The sequence below is a fragment of the Mustelus asterias genome, chromosome 17 (genome assembly GCF_964213995.1).
Source record: "Mustelus asterias chromosome 17, sMusAst1.hap1.1, whole genome shotgun sequence".
NCBI classification, from domain to species: Eukaryota; Metazoa; Chordata; class Chondrichthyes; order Carcharhiniformes; family Triakidae; genus Mustelus; species Mustelus asterias.
The window spans coordinates 51,297,100-51,315,103 of NC_135817.1; the positions used below are offsets into that span (position 1 = coordinate 51,297,100).

Consider the following 18,004-nt stretch of genomic DNA (forward strand, 5'->3'; position numbering starts at 1 on the left):
GCTATGTCCCCTTGTGTTAGCCATCACCATCCGAGGAGAAAGGCTCTCACTATCCCACCCTATCTAATCCTCTGATCATCTTGTATGTCTCTATTAAGTCAACTCTTAACCTTGTCTCTAATGAAAACAACCTCAAGTCCCTCAGCCTTTCCTCATACGATCTTCCCACCATACCAGGCAACATCCTGGTAAATCTCCTCTGCACTCTTTCCAACGCTTCCACATCTTTCCTATAATGCGGTGACCAGAACTGTACGCAATACTCCAAGTGCGGCCGCACCAGAGTTTTGTACAGTTGCAGCATGACCTCATGGCTCCGAAACTCAGTCCCTCTACCAATAAAAGCTAACACACCGCATGCCTTCTTAACAACCCTATCAACCTGGGTGCCAACTTTCAGGGATCTATGCACATGGACACCCAGATCCCTCTGTTCATCCACACTACCAAGTATCTTTCCATTAGCCCAGTACTCTGTATTCCTGTTACTCCTTCCAAAGTGAATCACCTCACACTTTTCCGCATTAAACTCCATTTGCCACCTCTCAGCCCAGCTCTGCAGCTTATCTATGTCCCTCTGTAACCTGTCACTTCCCTCCGCACTGTCTACAACTCCACCGACTTTAGTGTTATCCGCAAATTTACTAATTCATCCTTCGACGCCCTAGTCCAGGTCATTTATAAAAATGACAAACAGCAGTGGCCCCAAAACAGATCCTTGCGGTACACCACTAGTAACTGAACTCCAGGATGAATATTTCCCATCAACCACCACCTTCTGTTTTCTTACAGCTCGCCAATTCCTGATCCAAACCACTAAATCACCCTCAATCCCATGTGTCTGTATTTTCTGCAATAGCTTACCATGGGGAACCTTATCAAACGCTTTGCTGAAATCCATATACACCACATCAACCGCTTTACCCTCATCCACCTCTTTGGTCACCTTCTCAAAGAACTCAATAAGGTTTGTGAGGCACGACCTACCCTTCACAAAACCGTGCTGACTATCCCTAATCAAATTATTCCTTTCTAGATGATTATAAATCCTATCTCTTATAATCCTTTCCAAAACTTTGCCCACAACAGAAGTAAGGCTCACCGGTCTATAATTACCAGGGTTGTCCCTATCCCCCTTCTTGAACAAGGGGACGACATTTGCTATCCTCCAGTTTACTCAGTAAACAAAAGGTTTACTCATTATCCTCAAACTATGACCCCTAGTTCTGGACACCTCCACCATTGGGAACTTTCTTTCTGAATTTACCCTGTCTAACCGTGTTAGAATTTTATAAGTTTCTACGAGATCCCCTCTCATTTTTCTAAACTGCTGTGAATATAATCTGCCCTGTGGTTCATCGTGGTGTCTCAAAGATGGCAGAAATGAACTAACACAGGATGAAAGCATGGTGACAAGAATAGCAGGAATTATGATAGTGATTTCATTGTCACATAGAAGTTGGACATTTTAAGGCATGGAATCCTTTGCAGCTGCAGAACATTTACCTACTGAGTTGTGGTGAGCTGCATTGCATGTAATCAATGGCTCCATTCGTTCATTGATGTAAACCCACTACTGAGGAAAAGCCACGTGCCCACTCTTGCTTAACAAGACGACAATGAGGTCTCCTAACTATGCATCGAGGACCTTAGTGACATCCCAGATGCAGTGATGCATAGTGAACTGAGAAATGTTAACAGTGACACTAACAACATTTGCGAAGGCATCTCAACTTGAAACACTGGTTGTGATGATGTGTAGTTGTGTTTTTGGAATTGTATAAGGAGTCACATGAAGCCTCCAGTGGGAATAACCAACCTAGTCATTTTGTGACAATTGCTAAGGACTAAAACTGCCTTTGTGAAAGTTTCTGGACTACTGGCTCTAGGACTTCTTTGCTGTTTAAATGGCCTCTCAGATTCTGAGCTGTAAAATGTACCTCTCTGACTTTTACATATTACATTGCGTTCTTGGCTGCTAGATGTTAATCTGGCCTGCCTGCTTCTGCAGGTGCTGGAAATTATACCCTGGTTCCACTTTGCTTCTCCCCTTTATGTATTTGGGTTGTCTGCATCTCTCACATTCCATGACTCCCATAATTAGCATCTGTATACCTCCACTGATCTCTCAGTCACCAAGATAAACTGATCCCTGATAATAGAGCAACTTATACCTGATTCTACAACAGAAAATGCTGGAAAATCTCAGCTGGTCTGACAGTATCTTGGGGAGAGAATAGAGCCAACGTTTTGAGTCTATGTGACCCTTTGTCAGATCTGAGAGCAAAGAGAACCTGTTGTAGCTAGGTAGGTTGTTTTTAATCTGTTGCTGGATAGATCATATCCTAATCATTCCCTGTTAAATTATTATTCTTGCTGTTACTAGGCAGACCCATGATACTGGCTCCAGCCTGTGAAATCGAGGACCATGATAACTCTGGCGCAAATGGCAGCACTGTCTTCACCCTTCTCTGTAGCTGCACGTCCAGTTCAAGAAGATGGCACAGTTCTGTTCTTACTTATGTAAGTACCTTAAGATGTTGTTCCAAATGAAAAAGGAGCTAGGTAGATTCAAGTTGTTATTGTGAATTGCAGGAAAGCTCCATTGGTAGGATAAAGTCAATAGTAACAAATTTACATTTGGATAGCAATATTAAAATTACACTTTTATTGTCCTACTTTTATTGCATTGTAACGGGTCTTTGAGGTGCATACAGTTGTGTTTCACTGATTCTTTTGAAATGCTGTTTAATGAAATAGTAAGCTAAAGAGCAATACAGGTGCTTCAATGAATATCATGATTTACAACGTAGAAATTGACAAGTACCAACCTGAAATAGAGAGTTCTTTGATTTATAGTTGCGGAGTTATCTAGTCCACAAACAATAATAATTAACACAGAAGCAGAAAACATGATCCAAATGTAAATTACAGGTGATAATTGCCCCACTCAAGGATTTATTCCCTGTTCACCTCTTCTGTAGGCTATGACTTATAAAAGTATAGTTCCATTAGTCCTCACACAAATTACTTCATGTATAGGCCCAGACGGTCATCAGAACGATAAACCCAGATGTAATCATAGCTGATACAATCCTATTTTTATCAATGTTCATACGTACACTTAGAGAAGTATCTAGACAACAAGCAAGAGGGGAACCCTAATTAATTTTTCCTTTCTTATGATAAAACCATTGAGGAATCCCACGTGCCATCAGCTAATTCAGCACAGACAAGAGTCAGAACTGGGACTTAAAATCTAAACAGTTATTTTCTTACAGTATTTCTATACCTCAGGGAAACCATGTCGTAACTTGCCATTTAATTCCTCACAAACACCCCAGTTCACACTCCCACCTACCAAAACACTCATCACAATTCTGAAAAGCTGAAGGTACATTCAGAACATTTCTACATCCAATAGCTTTATATATAGTTGCTATATTCCCGTTCAAGAACCAATTACTTGGAACTCATTGAAGATTTGCGCTAATGCTTTAATGCTAATTTACCTCATTTGCCTATTATGTGCCTGACAGCAACAATGTTTCAAGGTAAATGGCAAATATTGAACAAGGGTGTATACAACTTGCTACACTTGAAAACTAAAATTTCAGTAACAGGCTGGAGTAATTAAAACAGTGCATAGAGGTTGCTATGACTAAAATAAACAATACTTTATTATGTTGCATGTCTACACTTGTGCTCTGAGTAAATAATGCATCATAGAAATGACTTTAACTTTCATGAATACAGTAATAGATGTGCTCATATAGCTACAATTGCAGAGGCAGGAACTTTAAAGCCTTTACACAATGTAAGATACGGAACTTTATATTGCCAGTACTGTCTGTCATCTAGAAGTAGAAGCTTATAACAATGTGTACACAAAGTAAAAGCTCAATAAAATGTAAAAGCAATAAAACTTTGTTTACTTGTACATTAGCAGAGGACTTGGCTCAGTTAACAAATAAAGGATATTAAAATATCTTAAAGGGTGTTAAGCTTTTCAGTTGCAGTCCAGTAATAAAAGATGATGCAAGTCCAGCTTCTTAACAAACTCACTTTATTTTCTTTTACAACTCCACATACACCCCCAAATCCAGTGCCACTTGTAAACCCCTAATCCTGGTGAGTACTATTAACCAATTAACATACAAATTAGGTCTAAAGTGGAAGGTTGCAGTTAACCCATTCCTAACAAAGGGTACATTAAACATTCCTTAGTGTGGACATGGCTTTTTTGACTATGTTTTCTTTGCTCATTGGCATTGAAAAACATTGAACGTATTGAAATCAAATAACTACCCAAACTGATGTTCTTTATAAGTCAATATTCACATGGTCTGAATGACTAGTAATTAGGATGTACTATTCTACTTGTCCCATTCAAAAATATATACTCTGGAACCTTACGTACTGTAACAATACTAAAGTTCGACTATATCTTCCAATTTCAAAGGGATAGAACATAGAACATAGAAAAGCTACAGCACAAACAGGCCCTTCGGCCCACAAGTTGCGCCGAACATGTCCCTACCTACCAGGCTTACCTATAACCCTCTATCTTACTAACTTCCATGAACTTATCCAAAAGTCTCTTAAAAGACCCTATCGAATCTGACTCCACCGCCACTACCGGCAGCCGATTCCACGCACCAACCACCCTCTGAGTGAAAAACTTACCCCTAACATCTCCTCTGTACCTACTCCCCAGCACCCTAAACCTGTGACCTCTTGTGACAACCATTTCAGCCCTGGGTAAAAGCCTCTGAGAATCCACTCTATCAATACCTCTCAACATCTTATACACCTCTATCAGGTCACCTCTCGTCCTTCGCTTCTCCAAGGAGAAAAGACCAAGCTCTCTCAACCTATCCTCATAAGGCATGACACCTAATCCAGGCAATATCCTTGTAAATCTCCTCTGCATCCTTTCTATGGCTTCCACATCCTTTCTGTAATGAGGCGACCAGAACTGGGCACAGTACTCCAGGTGGGGTCTGACCAGGGTCCTATATAGCTGCAGCATTATCTCCCGATTTCTAAACTCAATTCCTCTATTGATGAAGGCCAGTATTCCATGCGCCTTCTTAACCACAGCCTCTACCTGCGACGCTGCTTTGAGCATCCTATGAACCCGGACTCCAAAATCCTTCTGATCTTGCACACTGTCAAGCATCTTACCCTTAATATTATATTCTTTCATCCTATTCGACCTGCCAAAATGAACCACCACACACTTATCTGGGTTGAAGTGCATCTGCCACTTCTCCGCCTAGTCTTGCATCTTATGGGTTAAAGTCACCCATGACAACTACCCTGTGACCTCCACACCTATCCATAATCTGCTTTGCAATTTCCTCCTCCACATCTCTATTACTATTTGGGGGCCTATAGAAAACTCCCAACAACGTGACCGCTCCTTTCCTATTTCGAACTTCAGCCCATATTACCTCAGTAGGCAGATCCCCCTCAAACTGCCTTTCTGCAGCCGTTAAACTATCCTTGACTAACAATGCTACTCCTCCACCTCTTTTACCACCTTCCCTACTCTGACTGAAACATCTATACCCCGGAACGTCCAACAACCATTCCTGTGTGTTTGGTGCCCCTGATTTCAGAACAACACTTAAATACTAAATATTATCCAAACAAAGTGCCCATCTATTTTTATTGATCAGCTCAAGAAATACAATCAAATCATTCTTAAGTTTCAATTTGCCCTCAAGTAGTTAAATCTAAAACTTTCATGTCGCTTCTCTCTCATGTTTGAGCCCATACTCACACGTGGAAACCTCAACTATTACTCGAGTTTAATTTATACATGTCCTTGAATAGGTCTGCATGGGTTCCGATCCTTCAGAGAAAACAATCACAGACTTTTTAACTACCTCTCAAAGCTCATATGCTTGAAGTCAGGCATTAGTTTGATTTCCCTTTTCTTTGCTGACTCTCCAATACCTGGATACCTTTGTTGCGGTACAGTGACTAAAACTGTACATAGTACTCCAGGTAAGGCCCAAGTACATGCATACCTGATTATTACCCCCTGTTTTACCCCTAACTATGATGTGGAGATGTCGGCGTTGGACTGGGGTAAGCACAGTCAGAAGTGCCACAACACCAGGCTAAAGTCCAACAGGTCTACCTGGCAGCACAAGCCCCCAGAGCACCGCCCCCCAACCAGGCGAGCGGGAGCCGCGCCCACAAACAGGGCATATATAGACACAAACTCAACCCACAAGACAATGGTTGGAATGCGAGTCTCCACACGCAATCAAGTCCCAAAGGCACAGACAACGTGAGTGGAGAGGGCGCCAAGCACAGGTCAAAGAGGACCCCACCATACAGACGCTACGACAGCGGATGAATGAACACCACACAACTCTGCCACAGCAACTCGGCCAATGTTGTCTACCTGATACGTTGCAGGAAAGAATGTCCCGAGGCATGGTACATTGGAGAGACCATGCAGATGCTACGACAACGGATGAATGAACACCGCTCGACAATCACCAGGCAGGAGTGTTCCCTTTCAGTTGGGGAACACTTCAGCAGTCACGGGCATTCAGCTTCTGATCTTTGGGTAAGTGTTCTCCAAGGTGGCCTTCATGACACACGACAATGCAGAATCACTGAGCAGAAACTGATAGCCAAGTTCCGCACACATGAGGACGGCCTCAACCGGGATCTTGGGTTCATGTCACACGATCTGTAACCCCCACGACTTGCCTGGGCTTGCAAAATCTCACTAACTGTCCTGGCTGGAGACAATACACACCTCTTTAACTTGTGCTTGGCCCTCTCTCCACCCACATCGTCTGCACCCGATTTGCCAGTTTTGACTATACGAAATTAAACAAAAACTGAGGTTAGTCCTCATTTCAACAAAAAGACATGTTAACATCAAAACTGGCAAAGTCCAGTATAGACACACCATTTATTTTTTGGGGAACACTTCAGCAGTCACGGGCATTCAGCTTCTGATCTTCGGGTAAGTGTTCTCCAAGGTGGCCTTCATGACACACGACAATGCAGAATCACAATGCCTATAACTGTGCTATAATTACAAGTCAGGATAGTATGTGGCTTGGAGGGAAACTTCAGGTGGTGATGTTCCCATGCATCCGCTTCCCTTGACCTCCTAGGTGGTAGAGGTTGCAGACTTGGAAGGTACTTTCAAAGGAGCCTTGGTGAATTTCTGCAGTGCACACACACAGACAGTACACACTTTTAATTTCGTATCGTCAGAAATTTTACCCATTATGTGGCATAATAAAGCAAAAGGAACAATACATTTATCCAGCATCTTTTGTAACCTCTGGGCCTTAGAAAAGTAAGTAGTCTCACAATACCAGGTTAAAGTCCAACAGGTTTATTTGGTAGCACAAGCTTTTAGAGTTGCCCCTTCATCAGGTGTTGTGAGACTACTTACTGTGCCTACCCCAGTCCAACACTGGCAACTTAGAAAAGTGTTTTATAGCCAATTTTGCATATCCAGGTTCTGATAGCCAGGTTCCGCACACATGAGGACGGCCTCAACCGGGATATTGGGTTCATGTCACACTATCTATAACCCCCACAACCTGCCTGGATGTGCAAAATCTCACTAGCTGTCCTGTCGGGAGACAATACACATCTCTTTAACCTGTGCTTAATGCTCCCTCCACTCACATTGGCTGTACCTTTAAGACTTGATTAGCTGTAAAGGCTCACATTCCAATCATTATTCATGTAAATTGAGTTTGTGTCTTTGTGCCTTGTTTGTAATCAGAACTCCCACCCACCTGACGAAGGGACAGCCTGTTCCGAAAGCTCGTGGCTTTTGCTACCAAATAAACCTGTTGGACTTTAACCTGGTGTTGTTAGACTTCTTCCTGTGTTCACCCCAGTCCAACGCCAACATCTCCACATCATTTCTTCAAATAGTGCCATGGGACTTTTTATGTCTACCTGACAATACAGTCCTCTGTTTAATGTGTCACCTGACAGTCAGAATTCTGATAATACCGAACTGCCTCAGTAATGAGGTATCATAAATTATCTGCTCCACAATCTGGGGTGGAACTTGAACACACAACTTTCTTTTAAAGGCGTACAGAATCTTTCAATAATTGCTAAGTACTTTATTAATAATGTTGGCCATGGACGATACGAAATTAAACAAAAACTGAGGTTAGTCCTCATTTCAACAAAAAGACATGTTAACATCAAAACTGGCAAAGTTCAGTTATAGACACACCATTTATTTATTTTATTTGTTCATGGGATGCGGGTATCACTGACTAGGCCAGCATTTATTGTCCATCCCTAACTGCCCTGAGAATAAAGAACAAAGAACAGTACAGCACAGGAAACAGGCCCTTCGGCCCTCCAAGCCTGTGCCGCTCCTTGGTCCAACTAGACCAATTGTTTGTATCCCTCCATTCCCAGGCTGCTCATGTGACTATCCAGGTAAGTCTTAAACGATGTCAGCGTGCCTGCCTCCACCACCCTACTTGGCAGCGCATTCCAGGCCCCCACCACCCTCTGTGTAAAAAACGTCCCTCTGATGTCTGAGTTATACTTTGCCCCTCTCAGCTTGAGCCCGTGACCCCTCGTGATCGTCACCTCCGACCTGGGAAAAAGCTTCCCACTGTTCACCCTATCTATACCCTTCATAATCTTGTACACCTCTATTAGATCTCCCCTCATTCTCCGTCTTTCCAAGGAGAACAACCCCAGTCTACCCAATCTCTCCTCATAGCTAAGACCCTCCATACCAGGCAACATCCTGGTAAACCTTCTCTGCACTCTCTCCAATGCCTCCACGTCCTTCTGGTAGTGCGGCGTACCATTTGGATGCAGTACTCCAAATGTGGCCTAACCAGCGTTCTATACAGCTGCATCATCAGACTCCAGCTTTTATACTCTATACCCCGTCCTATAAAGGCAAGCATACCATATGCCTTCTTCACCACCTTCTCCACCTGTGTTGCCACCTTCAAGGATTTGTGGACTTGCACACCTAGGTCCCTCTGTGTTTCTATACTCCTGATGACTCTGCCATTTATTGTATAACTCCTCCCTACATTATTTCTTCCAAAATGCATCACTTCGCATTTATCCGGATTAAACTCCATCTGCCACCTCTCCGCCCAATTTTCCAGCCTATCTATATCCTGCTGTATTGCCCGACAATGCTCTTCGCTATCCGCAATTCCAGCCATCTTCGTGTCATCCGCAAACTTGCTGATAACACCAGTTACACCTTCTTCCAAATCATTTATATATATCACAAATAGCAGAGGTCCCAGTACAGAGCCCTGCGGAACACCACTGGTCACAGACCTCCAGCCGGAAAAAGACCCTTCGACCACTACCCTCTGTCTCCTATGGCCAGTTCTCCACCCATCTAGCCACTTCTCCTTGTATCCCATGAGCCTTAACCTTCTTAACCAATCTGCCATGTGGGACTTTGTCAAATGCCTTACTGAAATCCATATAGACGACATCCACAGCCCTTCCTTCATCAACCGTTTTTGTCACTTCCTCAAAAAACTCCACCAAATTTGTAAGACACGACCTCCCTCTTACAAAACCATGCTGTCTGTCACTAATGAGATTGTTCCGTTCTAAATGCACATACATCCTGTCTCTAAGAATCCTCTCCAACAACTTCCCTACCACGGACGTCAAGCTCACCGACCTATAATTTCCTGGGTTATCCCTGCTACCCTTCTTAAACAATGGGACGGGTGGTGGTGAGCTGCCTTCTTGAACTGCTGCAGTCCATGTGTTGTTGGAATACCGATAGTGCAGTTAGGAAGAGAGTTCCAGGATTTTAACCCAGTGGCGAAGAAGGAACTGTGCTATAATTACAAGTCAGGATAGTATGTGGCTTGGAGGGAAACTTCAGGTGGTTTAATCTCAGTTGTTTGGATTTAATCTCAGTTGTTTGGGTTTAAACCCAGTTGTTGTGGGTTTAATCTCAGTTGTTTGGATTTAATCTCAGTTGTTTGGGTTTACTCTCCGTTATTTGGGTTTAATCTCAGTGGTTTGGGTTTAATATCAGTTGTTTGGATTTAATCTCAGTTGTTTGGATTTTATCTCAGTTGTTTGAGTTTAATCTCAGTTGTTTGAGTTTAATCTCAGTTGTTCGGGTTTAATCCCAGTTGTTGTGGATTTAATCTCAGTTGTTTGGGTTTAATCTCAGTTGTTTGGGTTTAATCTCAGTTGTTTGGGTTTAATCTCAGTTGTTTGGGTTTAATCTCAGTTGTTTGGGTTTAATCTCAGTTGTTTGGATTTAATATCAGTTGTTTGGGTTTAATCTCAGTTGTTTGGGTTTAATATCAGTTGTTTGGATTTAATATCAGTTGTTTGGGTTTAATATCAGTTGTTTGGGTTTAATATCAGTTGTTCTGGGTTTAATCTCAGTTGTTTGGGTTTAATATCAGTTGTTTAAGTTTAATCTCAGTTGTTTTGGGTTTAATCTCAGTTGTTTGGGTTTAATATCAGTTGTTCTGGGTTTAATATCAGTTGTTCTGGGTTTAATATCAGTTGTTTGGGTTTAATCCCAGTTGTTTGGGTTTAATCTCAGTTGTTTGGGTTTAATCTCAGTTGTTTGGGTTTAATCTCAGTTGTTTGGGTTTAATCTCAGTTGTTTGGATTTAATATCAGTTGTTTGGGTTTAATCTCAGTTGTTTGGGTTTAATATCAGTTGTTTGGATTTAATATCAGTTGTTTGGGTTTAATATCAGTTGTTTGGGTTTAATATCAGTTGTTCTGGGTTTAATCTCAGTTGTTTGGGTTTAATATCAGTTGTTTAAGTTTAATCTCAGTTGTTTTGGGTTTAATCTCAGTTGTTTGGGTTTAATATCAGTTGTTCTGGGTTTAATATCAGTTGTTCTGGGTTTAATATCAGTTGTTTGGGTTTAATCCCAGTTGTTTGGGTTTAATCTCAGTTGTTTGGGTTTAATATCAGTTGTTAATATCAGGGATTTGTTCCCAGGAGCAGGCTGAGGGTAAGAGAGTGGGTTTTCTGACTTTAATTATTTATTTATTTTTTCAGTTAATTTTGGGTTTAAAATCGGAGGTTTTTTTCAAAACCGGAAGTCGGGCCAGGAGAGGCCTGGGGAAGTTTTTGGAGGGTTTAAAAGCGCACCAAAGTATACAGCGGGCAGCATCGTAGCGGGCAGCAGAGTGAGTGGGAAGTTGAGTGAGCTGTCAGGGCTTTGGCTCACAGGGCTTGGACGAGCAGGGGTGAGTTTTTGTTTCCTTACACTCTTATTAACTTTTCACTGTCTTACTTGACATAAAGTGTCCAGTATGAGTGTGAAACCAGTGTGTTGTTCCCAGTGTAGGATGTGGGAGGTCCTGGAGGCATCTGGCCTCCCGGACATCCACATCTGTGAGGGGTGTGTCGAGCTGCGGTTCCTGAGGGACCGTGTTAGGGAGCTGGAACTGCAGCTCGAGGATCTTAGGCTGATGAGGGAGAATGAGGAGGTGATAGACAAGAGCTATCATCAGGTGGTCACACCAGGGCAACGGGAGGAGGCCAAGTGGGTGATGGCCAGGAAGGGTAAGGCTAGGGTGGTTGAGAGCACCCCAGTGGATTTGCCCCTGCACAACAAGTACTCCTGCTTGAGTACTGCTGGGGGGGACAGCCCGCCTGGGGGAAGCAGCAGTGGCCGTGTCTCCGCAGTGGAGTCCAGCCCTGTAACTCAGAGGGCTAAGGAAAAGAGGAGGAAGGCGGTATTAATCGGGGACTCGATGGTGAAGGGGACAGACAGGCGTTTCTGCGGAGGTAGGCGGGATTCTCACATGGTGGTCTGCCTCCCTGGGGCCGGGATCCAGGATGTCGCTAGTCGCGTCCCGGAAATCCTGAGGTGGGAGGGAGAGGAGCCTGAGGTAGCGGTACATATTGGTACCGCTGATGTGGGTAGGAAGGGAGAAGGGGTCATGAAAAGGGAGTACAGGGAATTAGGGAGACAGCTGAGAAAGAGGAAAGCAAAGGTAGTAATCTCAGGATTACTGCCTGTGCCACGGGAAGGTGAGGGCAGGAATGGAGTGAGGTGGAAGATGAATGTGTGGCTGAGGGACTGGTGCAGGGGGCAGGGATTCAGGTTCCTGGACCATTGGGACCTCTTTAGGGGCAGGGGTGATCTGTATACAAAAAACGGGTGGAACTTGAATCACACGGGGACCAATATCCTGGCCGGTAGGTTGGCTAAGGTTACTGGGGAGAATTTAAACTAGATAGGTTGGGGGGAGGGGAGCTAGAAGAGTTGACTAGGATCAAGGAACTAATTGATGGGGTGGAGGATGCAGGGGTAAGGGGAATTACAAAATTAATGGTAGAGGAGAGGGTGCAAGTGAATGAAGGCGGTAATTTAGATAAGGGAGTAGAGGGAGAGGGTGTTCGCGACTCATCAAAGCGGGTCCAGATAAAAGCTGGAATAAGGACACTTTGCCTGAATGCACGAAGCATTCGGAACAAGGTAAATGAGTTGATGGTGCAAATCAGCACGAGTGGGTACGATCTAGTGGCCATTACAGAAACGTGGCTGAAAGGTGACCAGGACTGGGAGATGAATATCCAGGGGTATCAGGCATTTAGGAAGAATAGACAGGAAGGAAAAGGTGGTGGGGTCGCGCTATTAATAAGAGATAATATCAGGGTAGTACTGAGGGATGACATAGGCTCTGAGGAACAAAACGTGGAATCATTATGGGTAGAGATGAGGAATAGTAGAGGGAGAAAGACACTAGTAGGTGTGGTATATAGGCCCCCAAATAATAATGTTGAGGTAGGGAGGGCTATAAACAAGCAGATAAGGGATGCGTGTAAAAACGGAACGGCAATAATCATGGGGGACTTCAACATGCACATTGACTGGCAGACTCAAGTCGGTAAGGGTGGAATGGAGGAAGAGTTCTTAGAATGCTGTCGGGATAGTTTCCTTGAACAGCATGTTACGGAACCGACGAGGGAACGAGCTATTTTGGATCTGGTATTGTGTAACGAGGTAGGTAGAATTAAGGATCTTATTGTGAAGGACCCTCTTGGGTCTAGTGACCACAATATGGTCGAATTTCTGATTCAGATGGAAGAGGAGAAAGTTTGGTCCCAAACCAGTGTCCTCTGTTTGAACAGAGGGAAATATGATAGGATGAGGGATGAATTGGCTAAGGTAGACTGGGAAAGCAGGCTGGCAGGTAGGATAGCTGAGGAACAGTGGAGGATTTTTAAGGAGATCCTTTTCAGTTCTCAGCAAAAATATATTCCAGCAAAAAACAAGGATTGTAAGAAAAGGGAGAACCAGCCGTGGATAACGAAGGAAATAAAGGAGAGTATTAAAATAAAAACAGCTGCGTACAGAGTGGCCAAAAATAGTGGAGAAACAAGTGATTGGGAAAAATTTAAGAAACAACAAAGAGAGACTAAGAAAGCGATAAAGAAAGGAAGGATAGACTATGAAGCTCGGCTAGCAATTAATATAAAAAATGATAGTAAAAGTTTTTATAAATATATAAAAAGGAATAGAGTGGCTAGAGTGAATGTTGGACCCTTGGAGGACGAGAGGGGGGAGTTAATAGTGGGAAATGAGGATATGGCTGAGTCTTTAAATAAGTTTTTTGTGTCGGTCTTCACGGTGGAGGACACAAATAGTTTGCCAAATATTAACGATAGAGGGTTGGCAGCAGGAGAAATACTTAATACAATTAATGTTACCAGAGAGGCAGTGCTGGGTAGACTAATGGGACTGAAGGTGGATAAGTCCCCGGGTCCGGATGGAATGCATCCCAGGGTATTGAAAGAAATGTCAGAGGTAATAGTGGATGCGTTAGTGATTATTTATCAAAACTCGTTGCATTCTGGGGTAGTGCCGGTTGATTGGAAAACGGCTAATGTTACGCCGCTGTTTAAAAAAGGAAGGAGACAAAAGGCGGGTAACTATAGGCCGGTCAGCTTAACGTCTGTAGTAGGGAAAATGCTGGAATCCATTATTAAAGAGGAGATAGCAGGGCATCTGGATAGAAATGGTTCGATCAATCAGACGCAGCATGGATTCATGAGGGGAAAGTCGTGCTTGACGAACATGTTGGATTTTTATGAAGATGTGACTAGGGCGGTTGATGGAGGAGAACCGGTGGATGCGGTGTTTTTGGATTTCCAAAAGGCGTTTGATAAGGTGCCCCATAAAAGGCTACTGAAGAAGATTAGGGCACACGGAGTTGGGGGTAGTGTGTTAAAGTGGATTGGGGACTGGCTATCCGACAGGAAGCAAAGGGTCGGAATAAATGGGTGTTTTTCCGGTTGGAGGAAGGTAACTAGTGGCGTGCCGCAGGGATCGGTACTCGGGCCGCAACTATTTACCATTTATATAGATGATCTGGAGGAGGGGACGGAGTGTAGGGTAACGAAGTTTGCAGACGACACAAAGATAAGTGGAAAAGTGAATCGTGTGGAGGACGGAGAAGATCTGCAGAGAGATTTGGACAGGCTGAGTGAGTGGGCGAGGATATGGCAAATGGAGTATAACGTTGAGAAATGCGAGGTTATACACTTTGGAGGAAATAATAACAAATGGGATTACTATCTCAATGGAAACAAATTAAAACATGCTACCGTGCAAAGGGACCTGGGGGTCCTTGTGCATGAGACGCAAAAGCCCAGTCTGCAGGTACAACAGGTGATCAAGAAGGCAAATGGGATGTTGGCCTATATTGCGAAGGGGATAGAATATAAAAGCAGGGATGTCTTGATGCACCTGTACAGGGCATTGGTGAGGCCGCAGCTGGAATACTGTGTGCAGTATTGGTCCCCTTATATGAGGAAGGATATATTGGCATTGGAGGGAGTGCAGAGAAGGTTCACCAGGTTGATACCGGAGATGAGGGGTTTGGATTATGAGGAGAGGCTGAGGAGATTGGGTTTGTACTCGTTGGAGTTTAGAAGGATGAGGGGGGATCTTATGGAGACTTATAAGATAATGCGGGGGCTGGATAGGGTGGAGGCGGAGAGATTCTTTCCACTTAGTAAGGAAGTTAAAACTAGAGGACACAGCCTCAAAATAAAGGGGGGTCGGTTTAAGACAGAGTTGAGGAGGAACTTCTTCTCCCAGAGGGTGGTGAATCTCTGGAATTCTCTGCCCACTGAGGTGGTGGAGGCTACCTCGCTGAATATGTTTAAAGCGCGGATGGATGGATTCCTGATCGGTAAGGGAATTAAGGGTTATGGGGATCAGGCGGGTAAGTGGTACTGATCCACGTCAGATCAGCCATGATCTTATTGAATGGCGGGGCAGGCTCGAGGGGCTAGATGGCCTACTCCTGCTCCTATTTCTTATGTTCTTATGATGTTCCCATGCATCCGCTTCCCTTGACCTCCTAGGTGGTAGAGGTTGCAGACTTGGAAGGTACTTTCGAAGGAGCCTTGGTGAATTTCTGCAGTGCACACACAGACAGTACACACTTCTGCAACTGTGCATTTGTGGTGGAGGGAGTGAATGTTGAAGGGGTGCCAATTAAAAAGGCTGCTTTTTCTCGGATGGTGTTGAGCTTCTTTGGTGGTCTTGGAGTTGCATTCATCTAGGCAAGTGGAGAGTATTCCATCACACTTCTGACTTGAAGCTTGTAGATGATTGACAGGCTTTGGGGAATTGGGAGGTGAGTTACTAACCGCAAAATTCCCAGTCTTTGACCTGCTTTTGTAGCCACAGTGTTTATCTGGCTGAACCAGTTAAATTTCTGGTCAAAGGTAACCAACCCCCAGGATGTTGATTATGGGGTATTCAGTGATGGTAATGCCATTGAATGTCAAAGGGAGATGGTTAGATTATCTCTTGCTGGAGATGGTCATTGTTTAGCACTTGTGTGGCATGAATGTTACTTGCCACTTACTAGCCCAAGCCTGAATATTGTCCAGAACTTGCTGCAAACGGACACGGAATGCTTCAGTATCTGTGTAATTGGTACTGAACATTGTCGATGTGGGTTTCCTCCAGGTGCTCCGGTTTCCTCCCACAGTCCAAAGATATGCGGATTAGGTTGGTTGGCTATGCTAAATTGACCCTGTCAGGGGATTAACAGGGTAAATATGTGAGGTTACGGAAGTGGGGTCTGGGTGGGATTGTGGTCGGTGCAGACTCTATTGGCCGAATGGCCTCCTTCTGCACTGTAGGGATTCTATGATTGTGCAGTCATCAGCAAACATTCCTACTTCTGACCTTGTGATGGAGGGAAGGTCATTGATGAAGCACTGAAGATGGTTAGGTCTAGGACACTACCCTGAGGAACTCCTGCAGTGATGTCCCCAGACTGAGATGATTGACTTCCAACAACCATAACCATCTTTCTTTGTGCTAGCTATAACTTCAAGTGGAAAGTTTATCCCCGATTTCCATTGATTTGAGTTATGCTGGGCTCCTTGACCAAATGACACTCGGTCAAATGTAGCCTTGATATCAAGGGCAGTCACTCTCACTTAAACTCTTGGGTTCAGCTGTTTTGTCGATGTTTGTACTAAATCTGTAAAGAGGTCGAGGGTTGGGTGGCCCTGGTAGAACCCAAACTGAGCATCAGAGGGCAGACTATTGCTGTGCAAATGATTCTTCATAGCACTGTTGACGACAACTTCCATCATTTTGCTGATGATCGAGTGTAGACTGATGGGTGGTAATTGGCTGGTTTAGATTTGTCCTGCTTTCTGAGGATGGGAAATACAGAGACAATTTTTCTCATTGCCGGGTAGCTGTACCGGAGCAGTTTGCTAGGATGGCTGCTACTTCTGGAGCACAAGACTTCAGTACTATTGCCGGACCGTTATCAGGGCTCAGAGACTTTGCGGGTATCCAGTGCCTTCAGCCATTTCTTGCTTTCATGTGGTGTAAACTAAATTGGCTGAAGATTGGCATTTGTGATGCCAGGGACCTGAGGAACAGACCAAGATGACTGACTCATCAACTTCTAGCTGAAGATGGTTTCAAATGTTCCTGCCTTATCTTTTGCACTGATGTACTGGGCTCCCTCATTACTAAGGATGGTGATATTGTTGAAGTTGTTAGTTAATTTAATTTAGTCGTTAGTTGTTTAATTATTCACCAAAACATGGCGGTAGTGTCACACAATGTGATGGAAGGTACCCTCAAAATAATGATGGGACTTCATCTCCACAAAGACTGTGTGGTGGTCTTTGATTTTGATTTAATTTATTGTCACGTATATTAGTATAGTGAAAAGTATTGTTTCTTGCGCACTATACAGACAAAGCATACCATACATAGAGCAGGAAAGGAGAGAGTGCAGAATGTAGTGTTGCAGTCATATCTAGGGTGTAGAGAAAGATTAACTTAATGCAAGGTAGGGCCATTCAAAAGTCTGATGGCATCAGGGAAACAGCTGTTCTCGAGTCAGTTGGTATGTGTCCTCAGACTTTTGTATCTTTTTCCCAACAGAAGAAGGTGGAAGAGGGTATGTCTAGGGTGCGGCTGCTTTTCTGAGGCTGCGGGAAGTGTAGACAGTGTCAATAGGTGGGAGGCTGGTTTGAGTGATGGACTGGGCTCCGTTCACTACCCTTTGTAGTTCTTGTGGTCTTGGACAAAGCAGGAGCCATACCAAGCTGTGATACAACCAGAAAGAATGCTTTCTATGGTGCATTTGTAAAAGCTGGTGAGAATCGTAGCGGACATGCCAAATTTCCTTAGTCTTCTGAGAAAGTAGAGGCATTGATGGGCTTTCTTAACTATAGTGCCGGCATGAAGGGACCAGGACAGGTTGTTGCTGATCTGGACACCTAAAGACCTGAAGCTCTCGACCATTTCTACTTCTTCCCCATTTATGTAAACAGAGGCATATTCTCCACTACACTTCCTGAAGTCGATGACAATCACTTTTGTTTTGTTGACACTGAGGGAGCGATTATTGTCGTCGCACCAGTTCACCAGATTCTCTATCGCTTTCCTATACTCTGTCTCGTCATTGTTTGAGATCCGACCCGCTATGGTGGGGTCATCAGCAA

General features: G+C 43.9%; 1 protein-coding gene across 3 annotated transcripts in view; it reads right to left on the reverse strand.

The window, feature by feature from the left end:
• Positions 1 to 18,004, reverse strand: part of ccdc181 (coiled-coil domain containing 181) — a 46,146-nt gene that overhangs the window by 23,759 nt on the left and 4,383 nt on the right. The window contains exon 2 of one of the 3 annotated variants that reach the window (XM_078232007.1): positions 6,785 to 6,848. The exons of the other annotated variants lie outside the window; for them this stretch is intronic. The gene's annotated coding sequence lies outside the window, so the exon portion shown is untranslated. The remainder of the gene's footprint in view (positions 1 to 6,784; positions 6,849 to 18,004) is intronic. 3 annotated transcript variants of the gene reach the window in all.